The sequence below is a fragment of the Anomalospiza imberbis genome, chromosome 2 (assembly GCF_031753505.1).
Source record: "Anomalospiza imberbis isolate Cuckoo-Finch-1a 21T00152 chromosome 2, ASM3175350v1, whole genome shotgun sequence".
Taxonomy (NCBI): domain Eukaryota; kingdom Metazoa; phylum Chordata; class Aves; order Passeriformes; family Viduidae; genus Anomalospiza; species Anomalospiza imberbis.
In genome coordinates, this window is record NC_089682.1 from 86,730,374 (window position 1) to 86,744,727 (window position 14,354).

At 39.0% G+C, this 14,354-nt stretch overlaps 1 protein-coding gene across 8 annotated transcripts in view; it reads left to right on the plus strand.

Moving 5' to 3' along the window:
• ENOX1 (ecto-NOX disulfide-thiol exchanger 1) overlaps positions 1-14,354 on the plus strand; it is a 362,929-nt gene that overhangs the window by 298,200 nt on the left and 50,375 nt on the right. The window lies entirely within an intron of this gene.

Sequence of the window (14,354 nt, forward strand, 5' to 3'; positions counted from 1 at the left end):
CAGGAGCTGAAGCCAAAGCATGACTAGAAACTGCCAGGCAGCAGTGAACTTTCAGGGAAATAAAGAAGAAAGGAATAATATGGAAGTAAACTGAGAGTCTCCACTAGGGTAATCGTGACCTAGTCCTTTTCATGCAGGCACCATAGTAAGAAAGGAAAGCACTTCATCCATTCAGTGATTTCAAGTCTTTGTATGCCAGTTGAAAGGTGTGAATTCAAACTTACAGAGAGAAGAACTCCTTGGCTCCTTCTGTGAAAAGATACTGTGTGAGGATGAAGGGCCCCAGAAGTAAAGACCAAAGGAAGGAATGTCATTCTAGCAAAGAAATTTTTACTGTGACATCTGTCTTGAGGGGAGATTTAATATTTTTCCTGGAAGAAAAATGCAACAATAAAACCCATAAAGGGCAGCCTTAATTTTTGCCAGGCTTGTTTTTTTGATTTTTATTTTCTAGATGCCATTAGCAGAGTGTATGAAGCTGAGACAGTTGGTTGTTGCAGAGCAGGAATTGCTAGAAATCAGCAATTTTTATTACTGTCTAATCATTTTACATTGACTGTGTCCACTCTCATTACGAAAAATCATTAGAACTAACAACAGGAACATAGAGCCAGAAATACATATGGCCTGCATGCCAGAAGAGATGCAGGAATGTTTGAACTGCAATACCTACCAATTCAGCAGGTTTAACATATGCATGCTTAGGGCAGAGCCGGTCATTCATTTTGTAACACCACAGATAGGAAAGCATATTTGGTTTTCGTGTATGAAAAAAGACATTACTGTCAAAAGTTTTGATATCTGAGATTTCTACAGTATTCTATCACAAACAAATTCAGGTTATTTGTTTTGTTACAACGTGGGCTCTTGAGCAAACCCAGTAATGTGTTGCATTCTAAATCAGAATTTAGCAATATGAATCCACTTGAGTACGTGTCCATCATTGTTTGTTGTACCATTCATCAGCCTCTTAAACTCAGTGGAGTTGATCCATCCTGCTGCATACATAGCCATCCAGTTCTCAAGTAAATGTTCTTCCTTCAACACTACACTCTCAGTTAAAGCAAGTGCATTTGGTTCTTCTGTGAATGACAATAGAGGGAATTTGGAATTAGTCCAAAAGACCTATTAGGTATAAAACATTGGTAAATGAAAATAAACTGAAAAAGAACTTTTTTTAGTATTATTCTTATGTACAGGAATGTGATTCTTCTTTCCTTCTTCTGGTGATTTTTTTTTAATTACTATTTGTGTTAGCTGCCTTCTCTATCTCTTTTTTTTTTTTTCCTCTCTAAGTACATCATTCCAGAACCACCACTTTATCTCACTAGAGTGGCTATTTGTATTCACAGTAATCTCTGTTGTATGAAGAATGTTTTTTTTAAAGTCTTTTGCCACAAAGAAACCAACTTGCACAGTAAGAAGACATTGTCACTTTCTTTATTTTTAACCCCTTTTCTTCAAAATTTTGTCTCAGAACTTCCTTGGGAAGAGCAAGACTTGAATAACATGAAGATACTGTGCCTCTTCAATTCAAGGACAACATGCACACATAAAGTTTTTAAAGTCTAAATCCAAAAGTATCTGAAGCAATGAGACATGATTCATTGGTTTGTATGATTCCAGAGCTCTGGACTGCAAGTTCTGCCGTTCCAACAATTTTCTTGAAGACATTATTTTTCAGCCTGCCCTTTTGGACAGTGTGAGCAAGACTGCTGGGAAGTTATGGCCCCAAAGCTATAATAAGTGGCAGAGATTCCCTCAGGCTTCAACACCTGTGTCAGGTCTTTTTTTTCAGCGGTTCGCCTGGTTAAGTCACTGCTAGTACAGAAAGGCTTAATTAATTCAACAATTTAGAATGGGTTCTAAGACCTCATTCTGTCTCAGTAAAGCATAGTTTCAGGAATCTCCCAGCATAATTTCTTCTCTCCTGGAAGAAAACACACTGAGTGCATCGCGTCTTCTTAGAGCTAGATAGTTAGAATGAAAACTTTCCTCTAGGATATCTGAAGATAAACCTATTAATCACCCTGAGAAAAAGAGGATGGATTCCAGCCCCACATTTGAAAACATACTGCCACACATCTAAGCCCTGAGACTGTGAAGTACTTCTGTGCTCGAATGCTTGTCCAGAGTTGCTGGACTTGGGGTTTCAGAGTGTTGTGGTTTGACCTAGCTGGCAACTAACTGACTCAGCTTGCTCACTCCCCCAGCCCAGTGCAATGGGGAGGAGAATCAGAAAAAAAAAGTATTAAGTTGTGGGTTGACATAAGGACAGCTTAATAATTGAACAAAATATAATGATGATGATAATGGTAATAATAATAGTAGTAGTAGTAGTAGTAGTAGTAATGATGATGAAGAGGAGAGAGAGATGGAAATAAAATCCAAGAGAAAGAAGTGATGCACAATTGCTCACCACCCTCTGAGCAATGCCTACCTTGTCCCCAGCATTAATTTACCCCTCCTGGCCAACTCCCCCCAGTTTATATACTGAGCATACTCGAAGCTCTGTGGTGTGGGATACCCCTCTGGCTAATTGGGGCCACCTGTCCTAGCCATGCTCCCTCCAGGCTTCTTGCACACCTCCTTACTAGCAGAACATAGGGAACTGCCAAGTCCTTGGTTTAGAGAAAGCACTATTTAGCAACAACTAAAATATCAGTACGTTATCAACAATCTCCTCATACTAAATCCAAAACACAGCACTGTGCCAGCTTCTAGGAAGAAAATTAACCCTATCCCAGCTGCCAGCAGGACACAGAGGAATGTTACACGTAGCTGACACCCTAGTGCACAATAACATCTGGGGATGAATAAGCTGTTACTAAGAATAGTTTGCATTTTTCTTCGAGTCATGCTACTTATTAAGTCATGCAAGAGATCAATTCATGGTGCATGTTAGAAACCGACCTTTATTTGGGAAAATTTGGTCTTGCAACAATCAGAAGAGGTCCACAGGGACTTGTTGCAAAGTGTGTCCCTCCATTCTAGACTCAAATCCTCTTCTTTCATCTGCAAGTTGTGCTTCTGCTATCTATTCATGAACTTGATTTATTGATATCAGTGACTCAGTGGCAGAGCTGACGTGAGAACTGGCATCTCCAATCTCCTAAACCTGTCTTCCATGCCCTAGTTGACATTACAGGCCTGAGCCACTGCCTCCTGCACACAGACCTGCTAATCCAAGTGGTTTACAGGTCATTCTCCCCAGGCATCATCAGTACCCTACTCTATTCTGCAAGCTGAATCTTCAAGGAAAAGGAAAGATTCACTACTTGTTTGTTACATTGGAGATCATCTCAAACTCCTGCAAGGATAGCCTGAAGAACTCCTTAGGGTATCCAATAAGTTGTTCAACTGTCCCATGTGCCTGATTTATAGGAAATCCTCCCAGTTTCACAGACTAAAAGTCATTTGCATTCCAGAGAAAGTTGGAAAAAGGCTAACCTGAGACAGAGTGAATCTTCAGTCATGGGACAGGCTTTTTTTTTTTTTTTTCCCTGCAAAATGCAGCCCTTAAACAGTGATTTTTCTGCAATGTGGATTTTGGATTTTGAAAGAGACAAAAGGATTGCTGAAGTAAAGCTGGAAGATTGCTAAGAAAAAAAATTTAATTACGATTGGCAACTGTTAATATATTTGAAAGTCAAGATGCAGCTACTAGAGCATTAGCTCAAGGGAGAAAAAAGAGATTCAGTGCTGGAGTCTAGAGGATATACAAAAATCTTCAGAATGATCAGGATTTATGGATGCTTCCTCTCCCACCTGCTGGCATGGGGAGTAAGGAATCACATGTAAAAACTTTGAAAGTGATTTTAAGAATTAGTAAAGATGTGTTTTGTAAAGAATTGCTGAAGTTTGGTTAATGCCTTCAAGGAACCTGTTATTTTACTGTAAGGGGAGGTGGGTTAATATTTTGCTTTTGCAGTACACAGCAACATGCCATTAATTCTAGCAACTCCAATTTTAGTGAGACACTGGAGCTGGTGCTGTGGAAAAGAATGAAATGCATTGTGCTTGGATGGGGGTGCAGGAAAGATAGTCGTGTGATTCAGGTGTTTGACTGGGATCCCAGAGCTCTGTGTCAAATCCCAGCTTTGGTACATATCCCCTGCCTGGACTAATCAATTAATTTGTATTATCTAAGTTCTCTAGTATCAAAAGGAGACAATGGTTCTTCCTTTCATTCATCCACTACCTGTCCTGTCCACATGGATAATAAGTTTATTGGTATAGGCCTCCCTCCAGCTCAACAGAATTGCAATAGGCTACACACTGGACCCCTGGAGCATTTCACCACCATTGTACTACCTCTGATGAAGTAGCTTAATAACATCTCAGTGGCTGTGTGCAAATAACAAATTGCAAGTTGCATAATGCAAGCCCAGTTTGAGCATGTAAGATTGGCGCTGCTTTGCAAGTTAGGGAGGACATCCTCCATGGCACCATTTTCAAACATACCTGAAGTAGGTGCCAAACCTAAACGCTGAAGTTGGATCTTTAGTGCTGTTTTGAATTGATCTGTCCTGTTTGCAGCATAAGCTATGTCACTTGCTGTAAGAGACAGGCTGAATAGTGGGCAGTACACCTCACAGAAGAGTATAAGTCCTTGTGAAACTCAGTATTTGAAAATCCAACCCTGATCCACACAAGAACAGGCTTTGGGATATTGTTTACAAGTCTGTCTTGAAAGTTGCAAGCCTGGCAAGTCTTCAAGGAAAGCCTGAAACAACACCAAAGTGATCTGTGTCATGCTTATTCATCTTTTCTCTGCAATTCGATCCTCTTTTTGCTTTCTCTAAGGCTTTTATGAATGCAGTGATACAGGAACTGTGGTTTATAGGTGGATTAAACTGGTAGGAAAGCTTTATATTGTTAAAACTTTGAATAGAAATCACCAAGCCCCAGCTGTGTGGAGCTGAGCATTGGTTTTCCTTTGTTTCCAACTGAACAAGTGTCACAGCAGATCTCATGTCAGGTCTTCTTCCTCCTGATCTCAGAGATCAGATTATTCTCCCTTCCTTTCTTGTAAGAATAACCTTTTGGATTTATGGGAGATTTTGTTTCAAACAAAAGTCTGATTTATTTTTCTGTCATTACTCTCCGTCCCATAGCTTCTTGGCATCAGATTTTATTGGTATTTAACAAACCCATTATTTGCCTATTGTCCTTTAAAACACTTATTGATAAACATAATGTAAAATAACAAAATGTATTTACTTTAGAAATTAATGGGCTAGCATTGCTTTTTATTCCTTAAATAAAGTGGTACCATTTCAAAGCCATAAGCAGCTGGTACCATAAGCAGCCCTGCAGTGATAAACAAATAAGCCCTGTCAACAGATGCCACCAACCTGGTTTTAGAAGCATTCTCAAAGAAAAGAACATATTTAAAATGTGGGGCTCTCAATTGTCACTGTAGTGACACAGTCCCCTCTCTGGCCACAGAAGACAGCTGAACAACCCTTTTGAGCTCTGTGAGCAGAGTAACTTCCCTTCGAATGGAAATGCTCTGGGCACAGCAGACAATCAGCTTTGCTCCCTGGAACCATCAGGGATTGATCACTAGAAAGCAGCACAAGATGATTACTTCCTCTGTGCTGGGAAAAGTCTGCTCTAGTGTCTTTCACAGCGTGCCAGTTCAGAGCTGTTATCATCAGGCAGGCTCCAATTTTGTGCCATAAAATGCATTCCATTTTTCCCACAGCTTTTACAAAAATAGGCTGAAGTTCAGGACGCATGTAGGCAGGGGCCTAATTTTATGCCCCTGGTTTAAAGTCCATTTGCCTCTAATAATGCTTCTTGTGCAGCTGAATTTAGCAGAAAAGTCTTGATTAATCAGGGCTGAATGTAGTTCCCCAGGGAATAAAGACAGCCTTGTCCTGTCCCAGGTACTGGGCCGGGTCCTCTAGGTCATTTACAACACATAGGCTGCGGGATGCAGGTCTCTGCTGGTCCTGTGGATGCAGCAGTGAACGGGTTAATCTAACTTCCAAATTTTGGAGGAAACAGGCACTTTAAAGGCATTTTCCTAATACGGGGTGTAGGAGAATGTCCTGTGTACTACAAAATAACTCTGTTGTGCTTTGATGTTTTTTCACTGCCAGAAATACTATTATCTAGATTACAATTTATCAAGTTTTCTGGGTATTTCATACTGATAAGGTTTTATGCAGGATCATTACATATGAGAATAGATTTAATCCTGTTTTTAGTAAGCTTTAAGGACACTGAGGGATTATTTATGTAATAAGATGCAAAGTTGCTATGGAAAACGCTATAGCAACCTAACATCTTCACAGAACCAAGCAGCCACTTGTGACAGCAGTCTAAATTTACGTTTATTTTACTGCTATTTTATTGACATTCTTAGTGTTTCCTTTTGACAGCATGTTAAAATATGTTTTGCATTCATGCTAGAACAAAATTAACAACATGTTGTTGGAATGAAGATGATGCTTATAATTCTTGGAGATAATTTTAACATATTTCATTTTGTGTAAATAGCATTAAAACAATAGCTAAAAGATGCTCAGGTGCATCCTATCTATTTGTAATTGAGAAAACAATGTACATTGAAAGTAATATTTTACAAGTCAGTGAAAACTAAACTGCTTTTATTTGCTTCATATTGGAATGAAAATATTTTTAAGAAAAAAATGATTTTGCTATTAGAATTTATTTCAAATCCTATATCTTTTATAACTTTCTCAATTCAGGATACAGGCTATAATTTTTCATTAGGTTTCATAAAACAGGACATCATTTCTAACATGTAAACTTACAGTTTGATAGGGGATTGCCCTGTTTAAGTGGGAATTTTCTAAAACATAAGATAAAAATACACATTCCCTCTTAGCAGGTTGCATAAAAAGGGAAAGAATAAACAAACACAAAGTGATGAAACAGTCTGAACTCTGTCCTCTGCTCATTGCAGTTAATAATGAAACTCACATTGAATTCAATGGGAGCAGAAGCAAGCTCTGTATATTGATTTTCTTCATTCCCCTCCATTAAGAGTCCTGAAGTGCGGCTGTAACATTGTTGAAGTGGGATGTTGGCAGCAAAATCAATAAAAAACAATATTAGAACATATGCTGTTTTCAGCTTCCTCACAATCTGATATAGCTTGTATTAGCATTCTTCTCCAAATTACATTTCATGCTTTCTATAAAGTGACCTTCCTTACAGTGCCCTCTCCAACATAAAACTTCTTTGGTTTTCCTTTCATATTTAGCCTTCAAGAGAATGAGCCCTATTTATAACAGTGAAGGAGGTTGATTCTGAACAGAGCACAAAGAACAAATTCCTTCAATAGTGGCTTTAGCCTAAATGTTATTTCTGACCTCCAATGAAAGATCATTTCTGTTAGTGTTTAAACTGAGATCTAGGGGTTACATTTTCTTAATCATGCTGCCCTTCATACCCTCTTGTTTTTAGAAGCCCTTCTCGCCCTGGCACATTAGAGAAACTAGAGATACTGCTTGAGGTGGAGATTTAGGTACCTTCTTACCTCCCATTATTTCCAAGAATCATCAGCCATTGCCAGCATGTCAGAGGAGATAATGATCAGAAACAGAGTCTTTTCTAATGTCAGTTTCTAAGCTCATAATTGCAGGTTTGGGAATTGCTCTTATGTCATGAGACATGCAAGGGTGGCTGAAGCTTCCAAAGCATTAAAAGCCTCCATTTCAAAGCATGAGTCTTCTACTTTCTCATGTGTCCAGCCGACTGCCAGTCTGTGGTATAGTTTCATGCCAGGATATAAAAACACACCCAGAAAAGCTTCTGCTTTAAGCTTTGGGGCTAGAGAAATCCCCAAAATACTGCTAGTTAGTGATGATGTTTTACTTTGGTGAATGAATCTTAGATTACGAGGAGTTTCATGATGTCCTGCTCTTGTTTTGGATAAAGGCCATCTCAAGAAAATAAGCTTCTTACTAATGATAAATATCCATAGTATAGCATTTTCATGTCAAGAATATTGTGGGATTTGAGGAGAGGAGAGGAGAGGAGAGGAGAGGAGAGGAGAGGAGAGGAGAGGAGAGGAGAGGAGAGGAGAGGAGAGGGAGAGGGAGAGGGAGAGGGAGAGGGAGAGGGAGAGGGAGAGGGAGAGGGAGAGGGAGAGGGAGAGGGAGAGGGAGAGGGAGAGGGAGAGGGAGAGGGAGAGGGAAAGAGAAAGACTGTCCTCTAGGATGTGAAATGAAAGACTGAAGACCTAAATACTGAACAATTTTATCCAGTTCTCTGAGGTCCAGTGTGTGACTTTTTGAACAGCAGCATGCAGAAAGATGGCTTGTTTTGTTGGTCATGGTTTTTGGTTTTGTTTTGTTTTTAAATTAGGATTTTTTAATTGGGTTTTTTGTTATTTGTTTGCCTGTCAGTGGGCAAAATAGTTTGCAACCTTTTGTTTATTTATCCAGCCCTCCAGATATTTGATGCATTACAAGCTTTATCAGGTTCAAGAACTGTGCAAGCATGTCTTTACAGCACTTGGATCAAGTGATGGCTGGGCTGCTTCTGCAACAGCCAGGTGCCCACCACACACATCAACCAGATACCTCTCTGGAGGTACTTGGGTGGTTGCTAGTTCCTAACACCACTTCCTTCATTGCTTCTTTGTCATGTGTCAGATACAGACCATCTTCCTTCTTAAATTTGTCTGGAGACTAGTGAGCATTTTTAACAGTCAAGGAAGAACATTATAAAAAAGCAATAACTCTCCCTGTGTTGTTCTGAGATAGTCATCTGTCTCATAATGTTTTGTTGAAAGATTTTGAGATGTCTGTGCTGTAAAACCTTGATCCTACAAACTACTCCCTGCTGGTTGGAGTGCTTGCACTCACATTCTGCTCAACACCTGCAGATAAAATGTCCTAAGTCATGGCTTACTCAGAAAATCTGGTACAAGGACTATTTCACACTTATCTCTTCAAAGCTACACACTCTCTGCAAATTTCAATAAAATGTCTGTTTCTGAAAGGCCTGGATGTACCTAACTAAGCTCTGTAGAACCCTGTTATGTGCAAGTTTGCAACACATTTTATTTTTCAGAAGCTGAGAAAATACCTGCTAAACATGTTAAATTGTGGAAACGCACAGAGGCGTCTATTTGCATATACTGAATATTCTGGAAGAAGAAGGAGGGGAGAAAAGGAGGTTTGGGCTTGCAGATAACAGCTCTTCTGAACACCCTTCCATTCACATAAGGGATAAATTGCTCCAGAAATTGTCTCTGAATGTGAGGGTCAAAAATTACAAGCTTTGTGTCATCATTTGCTTATCCCTTCTAAGGCATAAAGGTGTAAAAATGTATTCCCATTTAAAATCCATTTTTATCTAAGGCAAAAGTAACTGAGCAAGTATTTCAGTATTATGCATGATTTTAAAAGAAAAATTAAGTCAGCCCACTAATCCACTACAAGGTTAGAGAGATAGCTGGATAAATGCTCTCATGCAATTTAAGGTGCAATGGAATTTTGTTCAAAAGTGGTTTATCCTCACATTTATAGAAAGCACTTTACATTTATGAACAAAATTTTCCTATTATAAATCACACTGATTCAAATCACCACAGTCATTTAAACCACTCATAGCAGCCCTTTCTTCCCTAATGAATGTGACAAATTAAGGGATTCACATGCACACTGTCAAGTTTGTTTCAAAGTAGCAATGGCATTTTCTTCATAAATCCTACTGATTTTTTTTTTCAAGTTCTCACAGTGGAGCTGAGCCTGAATGCAATTCCTAGTTCAAATGCCAACAGCAGTGATGCAGCCATGTGTCTGTAAATGCCAGTGCTGATTGTTTAAATCTGTGTAAAAATATAAAAGGTGCTTTGACTCCTAAGAAACAGCCATCAGTGACCCACCTACATGAATGTTTACCTGTATACAATAAGCCTTGAATATCCATAGTGATTTATGTATCACATGTGCATGCATGCATACAATACCTTTGTGGAACATATGTAAGATTATGTAACATATATATGAAACACTCAGCTTCATCAGCATCTCTTCTGCTATGCAGCGATCAAATGTCTGTACCCTCAGCTGCAAAGCACCAGTAGTACAAGCAGCCTTTTGCATTACTGGTGTGGGAGTCAGTCATCAATGCCAAGTGGTATCTCCCCAGTAACCAGCGCTTTTCTTATTTTCTTAATTCCTTCACCCTCGAGACTAAAAGTTCCTCTGCTCATTTTTAGTATTACGTGAATAAATAGTTTTTAAAATATTGATTAGAGGGAAAAGCCACTTCTGAGCCAGCATCTTTAAAGAACAGTATCTGTAAAAGTGTTGCAACAGTCCTTTTCTCAATTAGGAAAAATAGTAGAATCTCTAAAAGAGATTTATTATTTGATTGATCATATTTAACTGAGACAGCAGTTACTGGTAAAAAAAAAGTATCAGAAAAATTCACCTCATCACAAACCAAATACACTAATATGAAGTTAAGTGGCTTTTTGTGAATTTTGAAAATATCTGAGAATTGCTACTTTTTTTGATCAAAGTTATACTCCTACATTTTACTATGATGGCTTTCTTCCTAACCAACTCAACTAAAGTCCACCCATCAGAGGTGTCTGTGCAGAGCCACATCTTCTCTTTCCTGTCTCCCTTTATACATATGCCAAGTCAGCTGGTATCGATACATATCATGGCTGGTAGTAGAAGAAATGTAACCCAATATGTAGAGGAGGAAAGGGCCCTTTGCTTTAAAGAGGTGACCTGCAGAAACAGGTCTCAATGGCCCAGATTAACTAGCAACTGTCAAAATATCATTTAGAAGCTATATAAGGTTCCTGTTCTCCGAAGAGATGCTGTCAAGTAAAATAAACCTAAAATGTGTCAGGCTTTGATACTATTGTAACAAGGTGGTCTCTTCCAAATTCCAAATATTCATTTCAGTAATGTGATGTGACATCTTTGTAGGAAAAGTCCAAAATGCTTAATACTGCAATTTAACTGGGACAGAGCTGTGTAACAGGGGACTAGAGAATGTACTGCAAAATAAGTATGAGTGAGGGAAGAGAGAAACATCTGGCCATGTCAGGCAAGTAGGAATTAGAAATGAGCAAATAGTTGGACTCATACATTTAGAGCTGGAGATGAACTGAACAGAACAAGTGCAAAGGTAAAAGAGATGAGGGTAGAAAGAAAGGGTCAGGGAGATTCGCTAAAAGTGGGAAGTTAGTCTTGGATCTCTGCGGCCCTTTGGAGAAAGTTGGATCACTGTTCAAGTGGGTTTTCTGCAGCCACAAGATCCAGATCAATTTTCCCAAGGTGATCACTGGAGTCAATGATCACTAGTAAGACTGTAGCAAGTTACCTACATCTTTATTCCTCAGACTGGCTAAAACAGCTAGATTAAGTCGTCTTGTTAGTGTTTTTAATTAAAACTCAGTTTGTGAAAGCATGATTAAAAAGGAAGAGCCAATACTGATCCACAGTCTAGAAAGTTTGGAGCTTCCAGAAACTTAAACCAGAGGTTTTCAGGCCTCTCTTGGCCTTTAAATAAAATGCGAGATATCATGGGACTCATCATAACACCACAGAAGTTGGCAGCACTGCTCTCTGGAGCATTCTTAGTCCTCTGCAGAGTCAACATTTGCCTACGATGTTTTGATACTAGTCCCAGCTGGACAATAATAGGTCCTCCCTTTCCCTGCACCATCTCTGGTATTTGCAAAGTGATGTGCTTCATTACACAAGAAATAATAAGCCTTCATAAATTACTGGAGAGCAGTGATATTGCTGATGTCTGCTAAGCAGGGAGAAATTTCGTAAATTGAGAAAAACCTCTTGTCAGAGAAACACTTTGTTTTCTCAAATGTGAAGAGGTCTGTCCCGAATGGGATGGATGAAATTGCAATTAATAGACTCATAGAATCATAGCATGGCTTGTGTTGGAAGGGGCCTTAAATGTTATCTAGTTCCAACCTGGCCTTGAACACTGCCAGGGATGGGGCATCCACAGCCTGTGCCAGTGCCTCAATACTTCGCAGTAAGGAATTTCTTCCTAATACCTAATCTAGACCTGCTCTCAGTTTGAAGCTATTCTTCCTTGTCCTCTCACTACATGCCCTTGTAAATAGTCATGCTCCTGCTATCTTAGAGGCTCCCTTAATTTCTTTCTTTCTCTTTCTTTCTTTCTTTCTTTCTTTCTTTCTTCTTTCTTTCTTTCTTTCTTTCTTTCTTTCTTTCTTTCTCTTTCTTTCTCTCTTTCTCTCTTTCTCTCTTTCTCTCTTTCTCTCTTTCTTTCTTTCTTTTACTTTCTTTCTTTCTTTCTTTCTTTCTTTCTTTTTCTTTCTTTCTTTCTTTCTTTCTTTCTTTCTTTCTTTCTCTTTCTTTCTTTCTTTCTTTCTTTCTTTCTTTCTTTCTTTCTTTCTTTCTTTCTTTCTTTCTTTCTTCTTTCTTTCTTTCTTTCTTTCTTTCTTTCTTTCTTTCTTTTTCTTCCTTCCTTCCTTCCTTCCTTCCTTCCTTCCTTCCTTCCTTCCTTCCTTCCTTCCTTCCTTCCTTCCTTCCTTCCTTTCCTTTCCTTTCCTTTCCTTTCCTTTCCTTTCCTTTCCTTTCCTTTCCTTTCCTTTCCTTTCCTTTCCTTTCCTTTCCTTTCCTTTCCTTTCCTTTCCTTTCCTTTCCTTTCCTTTCCTTTCCTTTCCTTTCCTTTCCTTTCCTTTCCTTTCCTTTCCTTTCCTTTCCTTTCCTTTCCTTTCCTTTCCTTTCCTTTCCTTTCCTTTCCTTTCCTTTTTTTTTAGCATCCTTCCATTTACTAATCATTTGCCACCAAGTTTTATGTGATAGGAAGCCTGAAAATAATTCTCATGATTATTCAGTTTGAACATCTGGTATCATCATGAATGTACCTGGTATAATGAGCTTCTCTGCGTTGAACATAGGCTGCATGGTAAGGAAAGGACTTTGAAGCAACTGCACCTGAATTAAACAGGTTTCACAAAAGAGTAAATCTCCCTCCCAGTGTGCAGGGCCTAACTCCCACTAACATAAGTGACAATAAACCCTTCTCATATAGGATAATTAGTGCCCTCAGAGTTTAAATTTGCAGATACCAAGTCATTCAAATGAAGTGTGCTTAGCACTTGAAAATAATGTGGAAATTTCTTCAGTGTTTGGTTGCATTATGTCTAAAGGGGGAAAGAAAAAAACTGTTCATAGCTAGGTTAGCTTGTAATTGCTCCAAATTATGTATTTTTGTACCATGCAAATTTTGTTTCTAGAGTTTATTCATGATACTTAGCTAGCTATTTTCAAGCTTTAAGAAAAGTGTGTTTTTAAAAAAAAGACTCAAGTGACATAATGTAATTTTGCAGGAATGAGGGAGAACTATGGAACAGGTATTTTTTAAAGAATGCATTATAGGAAGAAGGTTGCTTTTAACTGCTTATATCAGACATATTTCTATGCATTTGTCATTGACATCTGAGCACTATGATGCCTTGAGAGGCTACCTAGAAGAGAGGCTAGACAGTATTAAAGGAATAAAGTAGGTATTTATTAAAAGGCCTTCAAGGATACACCTTGGGCAGTGCAAGAGCCCAGCCATGGCTTCACCCAAGGTGGATGCTGGGTCATGAATTTTCACACTTTTATAAGTTTTGATCCAATTACATATTGGGGGTAATTGTCCAATTACAGCTTGAGGTTATGAAGTCCCATCCTCTCAGATTGCTCTCCTCAATTCGCTGTTGTTTACACTTTTTTTTTTTCACTTGGGCCTGAAGCTGCAATGGTGTCTGTCCTTGGTTCTCAGGCTGGAAAAGGATTGTTTTGTCTAACTAAACTGTGAAGAGAGCTTGCTAACCCTTTATATGAAGTTCAGAATTATGTACTAATGCAGTACAGAACCTGGAAAACATGAAAGCTAAAAGTTAAGGCATCACTATGCTGGTGGTCAGGTATTTGCTAAGTGTCCATAAAGAAAAGCAAGTGTCCTCTGGGAACTCAAGACTATGGATCAAAACTGCTTTAGATATTGGATGATGCAGGATTCTGATATTGTGAAGTGGGCTCAAGAAGATGCCTGAAAGTGACCAAGGTGTACTTGTCAAGTCTTTTCTTTCAGAAAGCTTCTTGTAGAATAGAGACAGAAGGGTCAGCTTGGTGCTGGAGATGTTGGTTATCACCTGTCAAGCTGCTTTGTGTGTCCCTTCACCTCAGAGGTAATACAGCTTGCCATCTGCAATGAGGGCTGTGCCTTCCTTCCCACCATCTTGCACAGCTCCTCCAAACCTGACCTTCCCATATATCCCAAAGTGTGGGGCTATCGACTGACACACCCCGCCACTGAGTGATCATAATGGCATCCTCAGACTCTAGCACAAAATTAAATTT